This window comes from Dermochelys coriacea, chromosome 24, assembly GCF_009764565.3.
Source record: "Dermochelys coriacea isolate rDerCor1 chromosome 24, rDerCor1.pri.v4, whole genome shotgun sequence".
NCBI lineage: Eukaryota > Metazoa > Chordata > Testudines > Dermochelyidae > Dermochelys > Dermochelys coriacea.
Genome location: NC_050091.1, coordinates 12,881,156 through 12,899,955, shown reverse-complemented (window position 1 = coordinate 12,899,955; position 18,800 = coordinate 12,881,156). Strand labels below are relative to the sequence as shown.

Genomic DNA, 18,800 nt, shown 5'->3' with positions numbered 1-18,800 from the left:
GCAGATTTTATATTTACACACGCACACGCACACATACACAGAAAGACAAGCAAATTCTTATGTGGCTAAATTAATCTGACAGCACCCCAGTCTCTGGTGGACAGGCTCAGCAACGGGCAACCCAAACATAACAACACTCCGGGGGTTTTTATTTCAGATCCTGATTTATTCAATGAATTTACTAATGGACAGAGAGATTCCAGCCAGCCATGAGGTACCAAGAAAGACACACACCCATATTCTGGGCAGACTCTTGGTTATGCAACGGCCCCTTTGCATCGCCCCGGCAGCACGGAGGGGCCTTGGAGGGGGCGCTGCTGGGAATTCGGCCTTTATTCCCAGGCACTAGGTGCTGCGGGGCCCGTGCAGGGCCGGGGTGGGGGGTCAGGAGAGCAGCTTCACCAGCAGCAGGCCAGGCAGGTAGAGGGCAAAGGAGAATTTCCCCAGAGCCAGGCTGGCTCCACTGGTGGTGGCAGGGGTTGTTTTGGGGAGGCAGGTGGGTTTGGTTCTGGTAGTGGGTTTGGTGATGGTGGTGTTTGTAGGGGTGGTCATTGTTTTGGGCATGGTGGTTGTTTTGGTTGTGGTGGTAGTTTCGGGAGGGGGGGTTGTTCTAGGGGAGGTGATGGTGGTCGTGGTTGTATTGGGAGTGGTGGTGGTGGTTGTAGCGGGGCTGGTAGTTGAGGTCGTATTGGGGGTGGGGATGGGGGTGGTTGTTTTGGGGGTGGGGGTGGTTGTATTGGGAGTGGGGGTGGTTGTTGTGGGTTGGAGGATGGTGGATATTTTCTCTGCTGGACCAGAGGCCCCCCAAAAAAAGGAAAATGTGTACAGTGTAGAAATCAGGATGGTTCCAGGTTTAATGTCCTTAGCAGATGCAGTAGCGCAGCCTTTTGCTTGAAATGGTGAAAAAGATGGACCTGAGGGAGGAAACCAGCCTGTTATTAGGCAGGGGCAGCTCTGGTTCCTTCTCTGCCCCCAGAACCTCTGTCTCCACCATCCAGCAGTTCCAGCCTCTGCCACCCGTTCCCACCCACCCGGTGCTCTCCCTGCTCTCGCTGTAACCAGCCCGGCAGGCCGGGCATCTGGTCCCCTCTTGCCTCCCCCGTGCCCCTTTCTGCAGCTCCACAAGAGACTGAAGCTGGAGTTTGGAACCCAGCTGATCACCCGGCGCGGCTCCTTCCCCAGCGCACGGCCCCCCGGGGAACACACCCAGCTCTCAGCATCGCCGGCAGCCCCGACCACTCAGTTCAGTTATTTTATAAACACCCCAAAGTGCTGGGAGTCCTGGACACACACTGAGAACAGGAGCTTCCGCACTGAGCAATAGCTGAGCTCCACCTTAAACATACAGGGGGTGGGGTCTAGTGGTTAAAGCAGTGGGGGCTGGGAGCCAGGACTCCTGGGTTCTCTCCCCAGCTCTGCATCATCCACATAACAACCCTTCCCATGGCAAGAGACGCATTGTCGTAACTCCAGGAGCCGGGCGGCATCTCTGAGTGGGGGGAGCTGGTGAGGAAGGGAAAACTTGCATATGCCTCTCTCCTTCCCTCTGGCCAAAAACCCCACTTGGCCGCCCCCACCTGCCCAAGGGCCCAGCACAGACTCTAGATTTCACCAGCTCTCTGGGGAGTTCCTGAGGCATGAGATTCCCAGGGGAGCTCCCACACTGTCCCCAGCTGGCAGAATTTACCTTTGTATAGAAACCCAGTGAAATCCAGGCAGTAATTCTCATCCCCAGTACAAGGGGTGATGGAGCTGTTGCAGACAGTGAAGTTCAGAGCAAAGCAGGTGGGGCACTGCAGCCCATTCTTGGTGGCGTTCCCCTTGAGCCCTGAGAACCGAGAGAGAGAGAGAGACGGTTTCAGGGTGGGTTAAACCTCGTTCAAACTGGTGTCTGTGCCCTGCATTGCCTAGCATATGAAGGCCCCACCCCCAGCCCAACCGCATTTCTTCATCTGTCTGTGACACCACTATCTGTGAACACCACAGCCGATCGGTTCCAGGCCCCAGCGAGTTTGAAGTGGAGCCTGACAGGCTTAGGGAGGTTTCGATTTGAGCCCATCCCAGCTGCTACCCCCCTCTCGCCTGCAGCCCTCACCCATCTGATTTCACATGAGCCCCGACTGTTCCACCCCCTGGTTTGGAGACCCGCCAGCTACAGCCATTTCAATGGGGACAGAAATGACGTTTGAGTGCATGGACGTTCAGGGCAGTAAAGGGGAGAAACGCTAACAAATACAATCGTGCCAGGGCTTGTCCATGTGAACCATTCGACTGTAGCAAGGGGGGCCGGGGTGTAAGGATCTGCGGGGTGCGAATCGACCCTGCGCCAGCCTGCCACGGCCTAGCTGCCATGTGCACCCTGCTGACACACGTGAACTCTTCGTTAATGTGCTTTGAGCTAGTGCCCTTCCATCGCACTCGAACGGTCACGTGCATCAGCAGGGGGCAAGCGGAGAGCTGGACTCACACTCCAGCTCAGCGCCATGTATCTGCTCCTGTGGACAAGCCATGAAATAGGGACAGTAAAAACAGACCCACAACTTACCTTCCAGTGTGCCCGAGTTACAGCTATCTGTGTCGTTGCATTGTGTGGTGTTGATCCTCACATACTTGCCATTCCCAACAGTGAACGAGATGGGGACTTTTATGTCACTTTTATAGCTACTCAGACACTGTTTGTAGAAGAACGTGTCCTGGGTCCCATCTTCGTTCAAGACAGAAAACCAAAACAGAAAATGAGAGGCTGGGAGGGGAACCTTGAGTAGCAGCCGAGAGGTTATTTTCCCTCCATATTTGGCCCTAGGGTGACACTGCTGGGATCCTGTGTCCAGTTCAGGAAGTTAAAGAGGAACCCGGGTCTAAACTACACCCCAAACTGCATCAGCTAGCTGGAGGTTAAAGGGTTTTGTGTGTGGATAGTACGGGGTGAGGTGGGGTGATTAGGGCTAAAACTGGGGTCATGGCCCACATTAATTCTGTGGTGAAGAGAGACCCTGAGGGGGTAGAAGTTTCAATAAACCCATTTGTGACTGTGCTGGGAAAATTACCTGAGTATGGTCAGAGGCAGGTGGGCACGTATGGAGATAGATAGATAGATAGATTAGATTAGATAGATGATTAGATTAGATAGAGGGGGGGTGTGGGGATAGATGGGGGGGGTTGGGGATAGATAGATGGATGGGGGGGTGGAGATAGATTAGATAGATTAGATGGGGGTGGGGACAGAGGAAGTTGGGGGATAGATAGATAGATAGATAGATAGATGAGGGGCATGGAGATAGATAGATAGATAGATTAGATGTGGGGATGGGGACAGAGTGGGGGTGGAGATAGATAGAGTGGGGATGGAGATAGATGATAGATGGGGGGGTGTGGGGATAGATAGATGGGGTGGAGATAGATATATAGCTAGATAGACGGGGGGTGTAGATAGATTAGATGGGTGTGGGGACAGAGAGAGGAGGGGTGTGGGGATAGATAGATAGATGGGGGCATGGAGATAGATTAGATTAGATGTGGGGGTGGGGACAGGGGGTGTGTGGAGATAGATAGATAGAGGGGGGTGGAGATAGATGATAGATAGAGGGGGTGTGTGGGGATAGATAGATTGGGGGGTGGAGATAGATATATTAGATAAAGACAAACCACATTAAAGCTGGCGGTGCGCTATGCATCCTTCTTACAGAGTAAATGGAAGGAGCCATTTACTCTTTTTAATTCAGTGGAAGATGAACAGAAAGGGGTCTGTAACTGAGGTTTTCGATTCCAAAGGGGAAACGTTGAGAAATGAAGGGAACTAGTGAACTCCGCCGGCCTGAAGAGCTCAGGGAGTTGAACAGGAAGAAGGTTTGGAATCACTTTTTGCCCGTTGGACTTAAGGAATTTTGAATTTGCATCCAAAGCAAGTGGAAAAACTGTGCAAGGTCGGGCTCCTGCCCTGAGTAGGTGGCTAACAGGCTTCATACAAGATTTTGGGGGCAAGCCGACAGTGTACAAGGGGTCTCAGCGCCAATCTCTTTTTTTTAAACACAATTCAGAACGTGCATTTCCACCCAAAGCAGCTTTGCTTGTTGCATCACAGCCATCCATTGTGGAGATGAAACCTTAGTGAATGAAATTCAATAAATAAAGCTCAAGCGGTAAAATCCTGGCCCCACTGAAGTCAATGGGAGATTTGCGACTGACTCCAATGGGGCCAGGATTCCAAACTGCTGCGTTTTCCATTCGCTACGTAAAACAAAGTGACGTTGCCTGAATAAATCAAGCGTCGAGCACAGACTGAGTGTTCTGTGCCGGGTGAATGTGCTTTGTTGATGGATTGTGCTGGAGTTGGCCTTAGCGATGAGGATGGTGACAGACTGCGGGGTGGGATGTGCCTGGGGTGACGGCAATGTCACCTACCCAATGTAGTATCTTCTGCCACGGAGAGGCAGCCACCAGTAGCCTTGTTGGCTTGGCAGGTCCCTGGAGCAAAACTGCATTCCTTCGTTTGACCAAAGCATGTGTTACATGTCAGGGTCGTAGCTGGAGAAAGAAGAACAAGTGTTTTCTTCTTACTGTGGCGTAACAGTGTCACTCTGACACATCCCTTAGCCCCAGTCTTCCCCCTCCGCTCCAAACAAGCCGAGGAGTTAATGGACCCAATTTCCTTTCGGACACTCAGTAATTGCCCAATTTCAGCCACTGGGCCAGCAGTACCCAGGGGTCCCATTGGGGATGGGTGAAGGGGATGATGTTCTTCCCAAGCTCCACCCACAAAATATACTCCACCCACCCCAGATGTGGCTCCCGTTGTGCAGGTATTCACAGGACCGGCGAGTCACTTGCTTCGCAGTGTGCATTGGCTGAATCTGTCGCACCGGCCAGGGCTCCTGGCAGCCCCGCCTGATCCGCACAAACTCCTTGTGTGCCCCTCTCACCCCCTTTTATTGCAGGGACACCATGCAAGCCCCCCACCTCATTCCAGGGGCTCTGTGTGCCCCCCATTACCCATCTCCCATACCAGGGACCCCCATTCTCCCCCCATGCCAGGGCCTCTGTGTGTCCCCAGTTAACAACCACCACCACCACCATCATCCTTCTTTCTGTCTGGGAGATCAGCCACACAGGGTGTAACATATTAAAGCTCCAGGGGGATGCTGGGCAGAGCTGGTCTGATGGGGGGGGGTGGTTGACGGGCTGGAAGATGTCAGTGGCACCACAAACCGGTTTTTTGATCTAAACACAGTTACAAGGGTGGTTGAAAGTGTGGCTCGGCTGGCCAGATGCCAATGGCTCTGTGTCTCCCTGATCTCGCTCTTCCGGTTTTCTGATTTCCCCCAAAGTCAATGTGGTTCTGCCCAGTTATGTCTAGAACATCCTCTAAAATTCTGAAGTTAATGGAAAGCAGCATTCAGAAGTTATTTGGTTGCATAGAAATTGGGAAAGGCCACTGCAGTGAGTGCAGCCAGGTTCTCTGGGCTGCCAGAAAGATTTGGGGTACAGAAGCCAGCTGTCTTGGCTCCTAGACTCATGGGGATTGATCCCCATTGGGAAGGCTCTCTGATGGACTGATCCCCCAGGTTTAGAGCCTGGTTACACGGCCCTGAGCTTAAAGTAAAGCCAATTTTGCACACATTCCTCTGGATCAGCCCAGACATTTGCAATCTGTGGGGAATGGGAAGGATGGAAATTGCCAGGCAAAAAATAGAACAAAAGGACGTTCATTGTCCCGTGTTCCCCAAATTAGCACAGATACAAGTGGAATTAACCACAGCATGTGGACACGCACAGGCCTCTTGGCGACCTGTAAGTGAAGACTCTCTGCCCTTCAGTCCTTATGTACAGCGCCCTGCACACAAGCTGCACCTTGAATTGGTCTAAATTCAACTCCCAGCCACTGGATCTCATTCTGCCTCTGTTTGCTCGGTTGGAGAGCCCTCTGCTACCGGAAATTGTAGGCCTGATTCCAGGTCACACTCAGTCCCCTAGCCGTGTAATTTACTCCTATATTGAGTCCCCTTTGTGCTGCCAAAGCAATGCAGAGGGGCTTTCGTGGAAAAAAGAATTTAGGGCAGTATCTGGTAATGGTGTCCCTCAGGCCTGGTCTACACTAAACAGGGTGATATAGATACAGTGCTCGGGGGGGTTGAAAAGTCCACACCCTGAGCGCTGCAGCTAGGCTGACCTAACCCCTGGAGTAGGTGCAAGTCGATGGGTAGATGTTTCCTTGGCCTGGCTACCGGCTCGGGGAGGTGAGTTCCAAGAAGGATGGAAAACCCCGTCCATTGGGACAGGCGGCGTCTTCACTACGGGGCTCTGCCGGCCCAGCTACAGCTCTGTGGCTAAGCCACTACAGCAGCCGTAGTGTAGACAGGGCCCTGTATCCCACTCAGAGCTAACCCCCCTCCCTGCACATGCTGGATGTTCCCCTGACTGGGGATCCGGGGGGTACAAGGGGTCCAAGTCCAGGCGGGGTTACATGGCCACAGCAGCGGATGACTCACGTGTGGTAGTTTGTGCACTCGTTGTAGCTAGGAGAGCAGGGAGAAGGCAGAGGAGGAAGGAAACCATCCTGGTGCTGGGAGGCCCTCGGGGCTGGGCTCGGAGCCAAACGGGGCCTTCTCACGGCTGACACAGCGAGCTCTGCCTGACGGGGGGAGGAGGAGAGAGTCAAGACCGAAATGAGGCGGGAAAGGGAATTCCAGCCCAGATTCAGGGAGGAAAAGCACCAGGCAACAGAGCTGCACAAATAACCGATTTTTTTGGTTCAGTGGCAGTTCCAAAAGATCAGGAAATAAAAATCATTTTCGGTTGAACCAAAATTCTCATCTGACCGAAAAGCCGAACAAAAAATGGTTTGGGTTCATTTTCAGGCATTTAAAAACATTCTTAAAATGGTTTAAATATAAATGTTGCCGTCCATTTTGAAATGACATTTTGAGTTCAAAAAATCAAAACGTTTAATTCTGGGTGCGTGAAGACCAAACATTTCCATCTTTTCTGGATTTTTTTTTCTTTCTAGGATTTGTTGTTGCTGCTGCAGCAATGTGGCGAAATTGACACACAGTCGCGAAATGCTTCAGTTGCCCCAAATTTGCATTTTGGGGTGGAGAAAAGTTTTGGTGAAAACATTTCTCTCAGCTCTCTCTAGCCACCGACATGTCTAGAAATAAGAGAGTGGAAACTCCAGGGAGGAGCCCGGCATGGGACTATTATTTTAATCCAACCCGCCCCCGCATTGTTTCTTGCATTGTTATTCCTTTCACACCCGCAAAAACCCTAGATCCTACAAATCCCACAAGAGAGACAAAATCCCTCAGGCTACTGAAAAAAAACTGAAAAAACGTTTGGTTAATATACTATAAATATAAACAAAAGTCAGACACAATTGCTTCTACTAAAAGTATCAAACAAATCTTGCTTAAACCATGTAAAAAATACTTTAACTCCTGTTATAAAAGACATCAAACCTCTTTCTATCCCTCACTTAAATTTAAGGGTAAAAACCTTTATTTTTAAAAAAACAACTTGCTTTCTATTGCTGAAATTCTACTGATGACAAGCTGCTGCCCTGTGTTTTCCTGCATATTCCCGACGTCAGCTTTCTTTGCCCACCCAATCCCACCCGCAACAAAGCACTTCTACCCGCTCCTGCTATTATGGCAGTAGGTCCTGTGGGTCCCGTGGGATCCCCAGTCCCGCTGCAGGGTTCTAGCCTGGTCCAGGTTTCCACACCCTCATCTGTATTGCTCCAGGTCTGCATCATCCCTTCTGACATGGGGCGACCGGCAGGGCCTTTGGGGTGTCAGGGTCAGAGCATCCTGCTGATCTGGAGAGGGGCACTATAGTGTTTCCACGTTATCTCCAGCCCCTTGGGCAGCCCAACGGCTTCTTTGCTTTTCTCTTCTGCAGCTGCACAGGGAGCTGAGGTGTCCATTGATCCTCCTACGGGGACGCTCCGGTCCCTTCCCTGGATCAGCCCGGTTCAGTTAGAACCTGTCAGGTCTAGGAGGCTTCAAACCCCCCCCCCCCTCATGTGAGTTACTTTGCATTGATCAAAACTCAACTTCATCTGCCATCACGTTGCCCATTGACCCAGCTCCGTTCAATCTCCCTGAAGTTCCCGACTAACTTCAATACATTGCCTCCTCTGTAGATTTCACCACCTCCTCGCTCACCCCTGTCAGATCATCTGAGAACCGTGAACGCTGGGTCTAGCACACAGCCTGGAGGCCTCCACTTCTAAGCTTTTGCCATCACGCAAAATTCCCTTGAATTCCAGCCCTGTTTTCTAGAGACACAAGGTGGGGGGAAGAGACGAGCTTCCGTGCGACACCGAGCCCTTCTGCGGGTCAGTGGAGCTCAACAGTTTGTGTCTCTCCCCAGCAGAAATTGATCCCATAAAACCTCACCCTCCTTGTCTCTCTAATATCCCGGGACGCAAACGACTACAACAACACTGCAAACCCCTCTGTTCTCTGGCTGTTGTCTTGTTTCTCCTCCATGACAGTCTCTTGCCTCCCACCCCAGGACGGCTTCGATTTCTTCCTGCCCAGGGCTGGCCTTACCATGAGGCGAACTGAGACGGCCTCCTCAGGTGTCAGACTGTTGGGGGGCACCACTAGGACCCAGAGTGTAGAAAATTGTGACTGCTGCTGGTGCACCTTGATTCTCTCTGCTCTAGATGCACAGAGATGGAGGGAAAAGAAATGGAGGACTTGTGGCACCTTAGAGACTAATAAATTTATTTGAGCATAAGCTTTTGTGAGCTACAGCTCACTTCAGCGGACGCATTCAGTGGAAAATACAGTGGGGAGATTTATATACACAGAGAACATGAAACATTGGGTGTTACCCTACAGACTGTAACCAGAGTGATCAGGTAAGGTGAGCTATTACAGCAGGAGAGTGGGGGAGGGGGAAACTTTTCTAGTGATAATCAAGGTGGGCCATTTCCAGCAGTTGATAAGAACGTCTGAGGAACAGCGGGGGGAGGAATAAACATGGGGAAATAGTTTTACTTTGTGTAATGACCCATCCACTCCCAGTCTTTGGCTCTGTCAATCTGTTTCTTCACTTCAGCAGGTGGGTACTCTAGTTGTAAGAATGCTTGATAGAGATCTTGTAGGTGTTTGTCTCTGTCTGAGGGGTTGGAGCAAATGCGGTTATATCATAGAGCTTGGCTGTAGACAATGGATCATGTGGTGTGATCTGGATGAAAGCTGGAGGCATGTAGGTAGGAATAGCAGTCAGTAGGTTTCCAGTATAGGGTGGTGTTTATGTGACCATCGCTTATTAGCACTGTAGTGTCCAGGAAGTGGATCTCTTGTGTGGACTGGTCCAGGCTGAGGTTGATGGTGGGAAGGAAATTGTTGAAATTATGGTGGAATTCCTCAAGGGCTTCTTTTCCATGGGTCCAGATGATGAAGTGTCATCAATGTCGCGCAAGTAGAGTAGGGGCATTAGGGGACGACAGCTGAGGAAGTGTTGTTCTAAGTCAGCCATAAAAATGTTGGCAAAGTCTGGGACCATGCAGGTACCCATAGCAGTGCCGCTGATTTGAAGGTATACATTGTCCCCAAATGTGAATAGTTATGAGTGAGGACAAAGTCACAGACTGACAGAGCCAGAAGAATATCCAGAAGTCACCTACTACAGGTCAGGCCCAACAAAGAAAATAACAGAACGCCACTAGCCATCACCTTCAGCCCCCAATGAAACCTCTCCAACGCATCATCAAAGATCTACAACCTATCCTGAAGGACGAGCCATCACTCTCACAGATCTTGGGAGACAGGCCAGTCCTTGCTTACAGTCCCCCAACCTGAAGCAAATACTCACCAGCAACCACACACCACACAACAGAACCACTAACCCAGGAACCTATCCTTGCAACAAAGCCCATTGCCAACTGTGTCCACATATCTATTCAGGGGACACCACCATAGGGCCTAATCACATCAGCCACACTATCAGAGGCTCGTTCACCTGCACATCTACCAATGTGATATATGCCATCATGTGCCAGCAATGCCCCTCTACCATGTACATGGCCAAACTGGACAGTCTCTACGTAAAAGAATAAATGGACACAAATCAGACATCAAGAATTATAACATTCAAAAACCAGTCAGAGAACACTTCAATCTCTTTGGTCACTCGATTACAGACCTGAGAGTGGCTATTCTTCAACAAAAAAACTTCAAAAACAGACTCCAAGGAGACACTGCTGAATTGGAATTAAATTGCAAACTGGATACAATTAACTTAGGCTTGAATAAAGACTGGGAGTGGATGGGTCATTACACAAAGTAAAACTATTTCCCCATGTTTATTCCTCCCCCCGCTGTTCCTCAGACGTTCTTGTCAACTGCTGGAAATGGCCCACCTTGATTATCACTACAAAAGGTCCCCCCCCACTCTCCTGCTGGTAATAGCTCACCTTACCTGATCACTCTCGTTACAGTGTGTATGGTAACACCCATTGTTTCATGTTCTCTGTGTATATAAATCTTTCCACTGTATTTTCCACTGAATGCATCCAATGAAATGAGCTGTAGCTCACGAAAGCTTATACTCAAATAAATTGGTTAGTCTCTAAAGTGCCACAAGTCCTCCTTTTCTTTTTGCAGATACAGACTAACACGGCTGCTACTCTGAAACCTGTCAGAGATGGGGGAGAGCTGGGCTGGAGGAAGGAGGGCACAAGCTACATAACAGGCAGGCAGGAGAAAAAGTGAGAGGGAATAACAGAAAGCAGCAGGAGCTGGAGGGAGAGAGAGGAGGGGAAACCTCTTCTGTACCTCTCGAGCACCTCCAGGAGCCTGGGTTGATTAATCCCAGCTTCTCAGGGAGCTTCCTGTTTCCTGCTGCTTCCCTGAACCCACTTGAGGAGAACAGGCAGTCAACTGAAGACGTAGGAGCCAGTTAGGCCCTTAAGACGCTGATATCTTCCCTCACTCAGGCCCTGCCACCAGCCTGCTTATTTGTCCCCTTCAGCTGAGTGTTGAGAGCCACTATAGCTGGCCCAGAACAGCAGTCAGGAGTGAAAGAAGAAAACGCCCCTCTGGGCAGCCTTCAGAAAAAGAAAGCAAGCGAAGGAAGCTTTGCTATCTAAGCAGGAAGAAGCTCTCCTGAGATACAGAGACACAAATGTTCACGGTGAGCCTTCTGGCCCCAGTGAGGATGTGAGTGGTGAGGAGAGGCCTGATCTTCCAGTTAGTCAGAGTGCAGGTGACCTGGCAGCTACTGCAGCACCCATAACTCCGTCTCAAATGGATGTAACCATGCACAGTCCTGAAGAAAAGTGTGGATCAGAGAAGAGTGTGGTGGAGGTGCAAGAAACAGCTGCTGCTGAGTTTAGTTCCTTAAGTCTAGATGATCCAGGACTGTGGACCCACCTGAGCAGTAGCTTGAGGGACTTCCTTGTACTGCATGGGCCACAGCAAGGGAAAAACTTCATGTTCCCCAAAGACAATGGAAATACAAGTTTCCATCTAAAACATTACTGGCGTGAAATCCCCAATAGTGACAAAGTGGAGAGGCCATGGCTTATGTACTCAAAAACCCAGAATGCTTCATACTGTTTTTGTTGCAAACTCTTCCAGTCTAATGTTCCAGCCACACTGGGTTCTATAGGAACAAAGGACTGGAAAAATTTGGCTAGAAATCTGGCATGCCATGAGAAGGCAGAAAATCAGCAGAGAGCATTCCATAGGTGGAAAGAGCTTGAGATGAGACTAAGGTTAAAGGCCACCAGAGATGATCAGCATCAAGAGAAGATTGCATCAGAGTCTCTTTACTGGCAAAATGTTCTGAAAAGGCTCGTTGCCATTGTGACAATGCTTGCTACCCAAAACCTAGCCCTGCGTGGCACTTCAGATCAGCTGCATGTGCTAAACAATGGAAACTTCCTTAAAACTGTGGAGCTGATGGCTGAGTTTGATGCTGTATTCCAGGAACATCTAAGTAGAGTCACCACCCATTAAAAGTACACACACCACTACCTTGGAAAAACAATTCAAAATGAGATCACACAGTTACTGGCAACAAAAGTCAAACAGAAGATTGTGGCAGATCTGAAGTCAGCAAGATTTCCTCTGTTATTCTGGACTGCACACCTGACATCAGCCATACGGAACAAATGACTTTAATGGTGCGTTTTGTAACAACAACAGAACCTAGTGAAAATGTCCCTGCAATGGTGACTGTCAGAGAGCATTTTCTAAACTTTATTGACATTGATGATACTACAGCAGCTGGTATGACAAGTGTGCTTCTTAAAAAGCTGGAAGATATGGGAATTGCGATAGCTGACATGAGAGGTCAGGGCTATGATAATGGTGCCAACATGAGAGGAAAGAACACAGGAGTGCAGACACAGATCCGAGAGTTAAACCCTTGAGCTTTTTTTGTCCCATGCAGTTCTCATTCATTGAATGTGGTGGTCAGTGATGCAGCATCAGCTTCTAGTGAGGCTGCTGAATTTTTTAATGTAATTCAAAGCATCTCTGTATTTTCTCTGCATCAACTCATCGATGGCAAATTTTGAAGCAACATCTGAGAGCATCCTCTCTGACATTGAAACCACTGAGTGCCACACGATGGGAAAGTCGAGTGGAGGTGATAAAGCCTATCAAACACCAAATTGGGAAGATAGATGTTGCCATAGTTGCCATTATGGAGGATAATGCTATGACAGGAACTGTTTGTGGGAGAACAGTGGCAGAGGGAAATGGAATCACCAGAAACATACATAAGTTCAAATTTCTGTGTGGCTTAGAGTTGTGGCATGACATACTGTTTGAAATAAATGTTGTAAGCAAGAGACTCCAAGATGTTGACCTTGATATATCTGGAGCAATGGAACAACTGGACAAAGCAAAGTCATACCTACAGTCTTACCGGTCAGATGCGGGATTTCAAAATGTTCTGAAGAGTGCCAAGAAGTTGGCAGAGGAACTTCACACTGAAGCAATTTTCCCACCCATTCAAGAATACAAGAGTCACCGAAGAAGAAGACATTTTGATTACTAGGCCCGGGATAATCCCATAAGAGACCCCAAACAACAATTCAAAGTTGAATTCTTTAACCAGGTGCTACATTGTGCAATACAGTCAGTTGAAGAATGTTTCATGCAGCTCAAGGAATACAGCAGTATATTTGGGATGTTGTATGATATTCCAAATCTCCTCACTATACCTGAAGAAGACCTACGCCAGCAATGCAGGGCACTAGAGACAGTGTTGACATGTGATGACATGCACAATATTGATGTGAGGGATTTGGGGATGAACTGAAAGCCCTTTCAAGATACATTTCAGCAGGATCAAATCCAAAGGCTGTTCTGGAATATATGTGCACAAATAAGACGACCACCCACTTTCCAAATGCTTTTGTTGCTCTGCGCATAATTCTAACAATTCTTGTAAAGGTTGCCAGTGGAAAATGCAGCTTCTCCAAGCTGAAGATAATAAAAACACATCTACGCTCCACAATGAGGAGCCTTGCAACCATCTCAGTAGAGCATGAGCTGGCCCAGACTGTGGAACTTCAGGAAGCAGTTCAAATCTTTGCAACCAAGAAGGCACGGAAAGCACCGCTTTGATTATTCAAACAGATAAAAATGCCAGTGTTTACTATGCAGACAAGAAAAGTTACATTTGCTGTTCAGGCGTTTGAAAATGAAGTGTTACTTAATATTTTTGAACAAGGCATTTTAAGTTGTCACTTTTCCTTTACTGTGGTAGGTAGCAGGGCAGGACTATGAGAGGAGTAGAACAGGAAGAAGGCAGAATTGAGACCTTTCAAAGTTTTGGCCCAAGCGAGGGGGCATGGGGACGTCATTTGAGCTCCCCGCCTCGGGTGCCAAAATGTTGTGGGCCAGCCGTTACTGCCCTACAGTGAGGGAGCTCGCCGAAGGCTTTTTGATAGTCCAAATCAATTATGTCGACTGGTTCTTCTCTGTTCCCTAAGCCTGGGACGTTCAAAGCAGCCGAAGGGAGTCGGAGGCCCGACTCCCAGGGAGTTTCAGCAGACGCTGGCCCCCTCGCTGCCGGTTTTGCCTTTGAAAATCTCCCTATTTCATTCACACAGCACTCCAGGAGTGAGGCTTCTTTTCCTTTGCATAAACTGAGCCGCTTTATCCCGGCTCTGTCGTCGTCATGGGGCTTTACAGCAGGAGCTTGCACCTGAGATATATCTCCAGCTTTTACCCGCTTTGCAGCAGATCATGAAAGATTACAAACAATAATTTAACACGGCTTAAAAATTCTTACCTTCAGCCACACAATGGTTCTGTTCACCTCCAAGTTCTCTGTAAAATCAAAGAGACGCACTAACCTGTCTAGCAACAGCCCCTTTCCTTTCTATATAGTCCAAAGACAGAATCGGATTCATATATACCTTGGGAGTAACTGTGAATGATTTACTGGAATTTCATAAATTACGTGACCCTCGTGGCTGGCCTCTCCCTCTTTAAATACAATTCAGATTGACTCTTTCTCAGCCCATCAACTTGTGTTTTACAGGACTTGTTCCACACAATATGCTGGTTCATGCAACAGAGATAAGAGGTGATACTCAGCTTAGTCACAAGGGTAGAGGTGCGACTGTTTGCACATGAGAGGTGTTTAGCCTCAGCAGCTGGGGATCCGGTTCCATTTACTCTAATGGAGCAATGGCTGATTGACACCAAATGGGGGGTCCAATGAAACCATCCCTAGGAAACTAAGGATGGTCATGGTGTTGGCTCCATGATGACAGCTCCCCTCCCACGCCCAGAACAGGTTGCTAAATTCCTTCTCATTAAATTGTGTAAACATTCATTGGTGACATATTTTCTTACCCGCCGCATGTCAAGGGCGTTGCGTCCAACTGGGTCTCATGCCCTTGACGTTGTGAATTTCGTTACAGAATAACTGAGCGGAGAAGAACGTTTCGGCCTGGGTTGTATTTCAGGCCAGTTTTGCTCCCTGAGGTTGTTGAGATGTATAGGAAGCTTCCAGATGGAATCCAGGTGTTAGGATCTCCAGGAATCTAAAGAGAGAGAGTGGTCGGAGATCGACTGATGAAAAGTGTGATGGAAAAGCTGGGGATTATTTATAGCCATGTATTAAAGACAGTTGGCAGTTTTTCAAGGAGACATTATTAAGGGCACAGGAGCAAACTATCCCACTGCGTAGGAAGGATGGCGAGAGACCAATCTGGCTAAACCAGGAGATCTTCAATGATCTGAAACTCAAAAAAAGAGCCTTACAAAAAGTGGAAAATAGGTCAGATTATGAAGGATTAATATAAACACACAACACAAGCATGTCAGGACAAAGTTAGAAAGGCCAAGGCACAAAATGAGATTAAAGTAGCTAGAGACAGAAAGGATAAGAAGGAAACATTCTACAAATACATTAGAAGGAAAAACCAAGGACAGGGTAGGCGCATTACTCAGTGAAGGAGGGAAACACAATAGCAGACAATGGAAATGGCAGAGGTGCTAAATGACTTTATTGTTTCAGTTTTCACCAAAAGGTGAGTAGCAATCGGACATCTTATGTAGTGAACACCAGTGAAAATGAGGTAGGATCAGAGGCTAAAACAGAGAAAGAACAGGTTAAAAAATGTGTAGACAGGTTAAATGTCTTCAAGTCAGCAGAGCCTGATGAAATACATCCTAGAATACTCAAGGAGCTGACTGAGGAGATATCTGAACCATTAGCAATTATCTTTGAAAAGTCATGGAAGATAGGAGAGATTCCAGAAGACTGGAAAAGGGCAAATATAGTGCCCATCTATAAAAATGGAAATGAGGACAAACCGGGGAATTATAGACCAGTCAATTTAACTTCTGTATCCAGAAAGAAAAGGAGTACTTGTGGCACCTTAGTACTCCTTTTCTTTTTGCGAATACAGACTAACACGGCTGCTACTCTGAAACCTGTATCCAGAAAGAGAATGGAATAAATTATCAAGCAATCAGTTTGTAAACACCTAGAAGATAACAAGGTGCTAAGTAACACCAGCATGGATTTGTCAATAATAAATCACGTCAAACCAATCTGATAGCTTTCTTTGACAAGGTAACAAGCCTTGCGGAACGGAGGGATGCAGTAGATGTGGTATAATCTTGACTTTAGTAAAGCTTTAGATACTGTTTTGCATGACCTTCTCATAAACAAACTAGGAAAATACAACCTAGAGGGAGCTACTATAAGGTGGGTGCAAAACTGGATGGAAAATTGTTCCCAAGAGTAATCATCAGTGGTTCACAGTCATGCTGGAAAGGCATAACGAGGGGGTTCCATAGGGATCAGTTCTGGGTCCGATTCTGTTCAATATCTTCATAAATGATTTAGATCATGGCACAGAGAGTACACTGATAAGGTTTGTGGATGATACCAAGCTGGGAAGGGTTGCAAGCTTTGGAGGATAGGATTAAAATTCAAAATGAGCTGGACAAACTGGAGAAATGGTCTTAAGGAAATAGGATGAAATTCAATAAGGACAAATGCAAAGTACTCCACTTAGGAAAGAACAATTAGTTGCACACATACAAAATGGGAAATGACTGCCTAGGAAGGAATCCTGTGGAAAGGGTTCTGGGGGCCATAGTGGATCACAAGCTAAGTATGAGTCAACAGTATAATGCTGTTGCAAAAAAAGCAAACATCCTTCTGGGATGGATTAACAGGAGTGAGGACAAAACACAAGAAGTAATTCTTCTGCTCTACTCCGCACTGATTAAGCCTCAACTGGAGTATTGTGTCCAGTTCTGGGCACCACATTTCAGGAAAGATGTGGACAAATTGGAGAAAGTCCAGAGAAGAGCAACAAAAATGATTAAAGGTCTAGGAAACAGGACCTATGAGGGAAGATTAAAAAACGTGGGTGTGATGTTGCATTCCATATTCTTTATGGAAGTATGCTTATGAATATGACATAACTGGAATATGCTTTATGCTAAATACCGCTTGTATGGTGTCATTAGAAAGCTTGTAATCTACTAAGTGTGTTCATCCTATTTGTTTTCATGTATTTGTGACAGTGCGTCCCATAAGGCTTTATGGAAATATACTTAATGTATATATGACATAACTGGAATATGTTTTATGCTACATATGCCATGTTCTTTACTGTAGTTTCAACCAGTTTGCCCGGTACTGAAGTTAGACTTACAGCCTGTAACTGCCGGGATCACCTCTGGACCTTTTTTTTTTTTTTAAAAGCTGGCATCACATTAGCTGTCCTCCAGTCATCTGGTACAGAAGCTGATTTAAATGGTAGGTTACATAACACAGTTACAGGTTTCAGAGTAGCAGCCGTGTTAGTCTGTATTCGCAAAAAGAAAAGGAGTACTTGTGGCACCTTAGAGACTAACAAATTTATTAGAGTATAAGCTTGCATCCGATGAAGTGAGCTGTAGCTCACGAAAGCTTATGCTCTAATAAATTTGTTAGTCTCTAAGGTGCCACAAGTACTCCTTTTCTTATAACACAGTTAGTAGCTCTGCAATTTCACATTTGAGTTTCTTCAGGACTCCTGGTTGAATCCCATCTGGTCCTGTTTCAGAGTAGCAGCCGTGTTAGTCTGTATTCGCAAAAAGAAAAGGAGACGTCAAGAATTTATAACATTCAAAAACCAGTTGGAGAACACTTCAATCTCTCCGGTCACTTGATTACAGACCTGAGGGTGGCTATCCTTCAACAAAAAACCTTCAAAAACAGACTCCAACGAGAGACTGCTGAATTGGAATTAATTTGCAAACTGGATACAATTAACTTAGGCTTGAATAGAGACTGGGAATGGATGAGTCATTACACAAAGTAAAACTATTTCCCCATGTTATTTCTCCCCCCCCCCACCCCCCACTGTTCCTCAGTTGTTCTTGTTAACTGCTGGAAATAGCCTACCTTGCTTGTCACCATGAAAGGTTTTCCTCCTTCCCTCCCCCCCCGCCCCCGCTGCTGGTGATGGCTTATCTTAAGTGATCACTCTCCTTACAGTGTATATGATAAACCCATTGGTTCATGTTCTCTGTGTGTGTATATAAATCTCCCCACTGTATTTTCCACCGAATGCATCCGATGAAGTGAGCTGTAGCTCACGAAAGCTTATGCTCAAATAAATTTGTTAGTCTCTAAGGTGCCACAAGTACTCCATCTGGTCCTGGTGACTTATTACTGTTTAGTTTATCAATTTGTTCCAAAAACTCCTCTAATGATACCTCAATCTGGGACAGTTCCTCAGATCTGTCATCTAAAAAGAGTGGCTCAGGTGGGGGAATCTCCCTCCCATCCTCAGCCATGAAGACCGATGCAAAGAATTCATTTAGTTTCTCAGCAATGGCCTTATCGTCCTTGAATGCTCCTTTAGCATCTCGATCATCCAGTGGTCCCACTGGTTGTTTAGCAGGCTTCCTGATGTGCTTAAACAAATGTTTGCTGTTACTTTTTGAGTCTTTGGCTAGCTGTTCTTCGAATTCTCTCTTTGGCTTCCTAATTATATTTTTACTCTTCATTTGCCAGAGGTTATGCTCCATTCTATTTTCCTCACTAGGATTTAACTTCCACTTTTTAAAAGATGCCTTTTTGCCTCTCACTGCTTCTCTTACTTTGTTGTTTAGTCAGGAATGGTCTAGTTATGATGTAGTTCTGCCCTGCGTGCAAGGGGCTGGACTAGATGACCTCGCTACAGGCTCTGTAGAGGCGTAGATCCATTGCCAAAGCTGGGGGAACACCATCTCCCCGGCTGATGGTGGCTGGGTCTCTAGCCAGTAGGGGCAGAAGCAGCTGAAGAACTTTCTACAATTTTCACTGGACTTTCT

At 47.3% G+C, this 18,800-nt stretch overlaps 1 protein-coding gene across 1 annotated transcript in view; it reads right to left on the bottom strand.

Moving 5' to 3' along the window:
* LOC119848078 (phospholipase A2 inhibitor and Ly6/PLAUR domain-containing protein-like) overlaps positions 1-14,327 on the bottom strand; it is a 46,668-nt gene extending 32,341 nt beyond the window's left edge. The window contains exon 1 of the mRNA XM_043502286.1: positions 14,260-14,327. The gene's annotated coding sequence lies outside the window, so the exon portion shown is untranslated. The remainder of the gene's footprint in view (positions 1-14,259) is intronic.
* Positions 14,328-18,800: the final 4,473 nt, after the last annotated feature.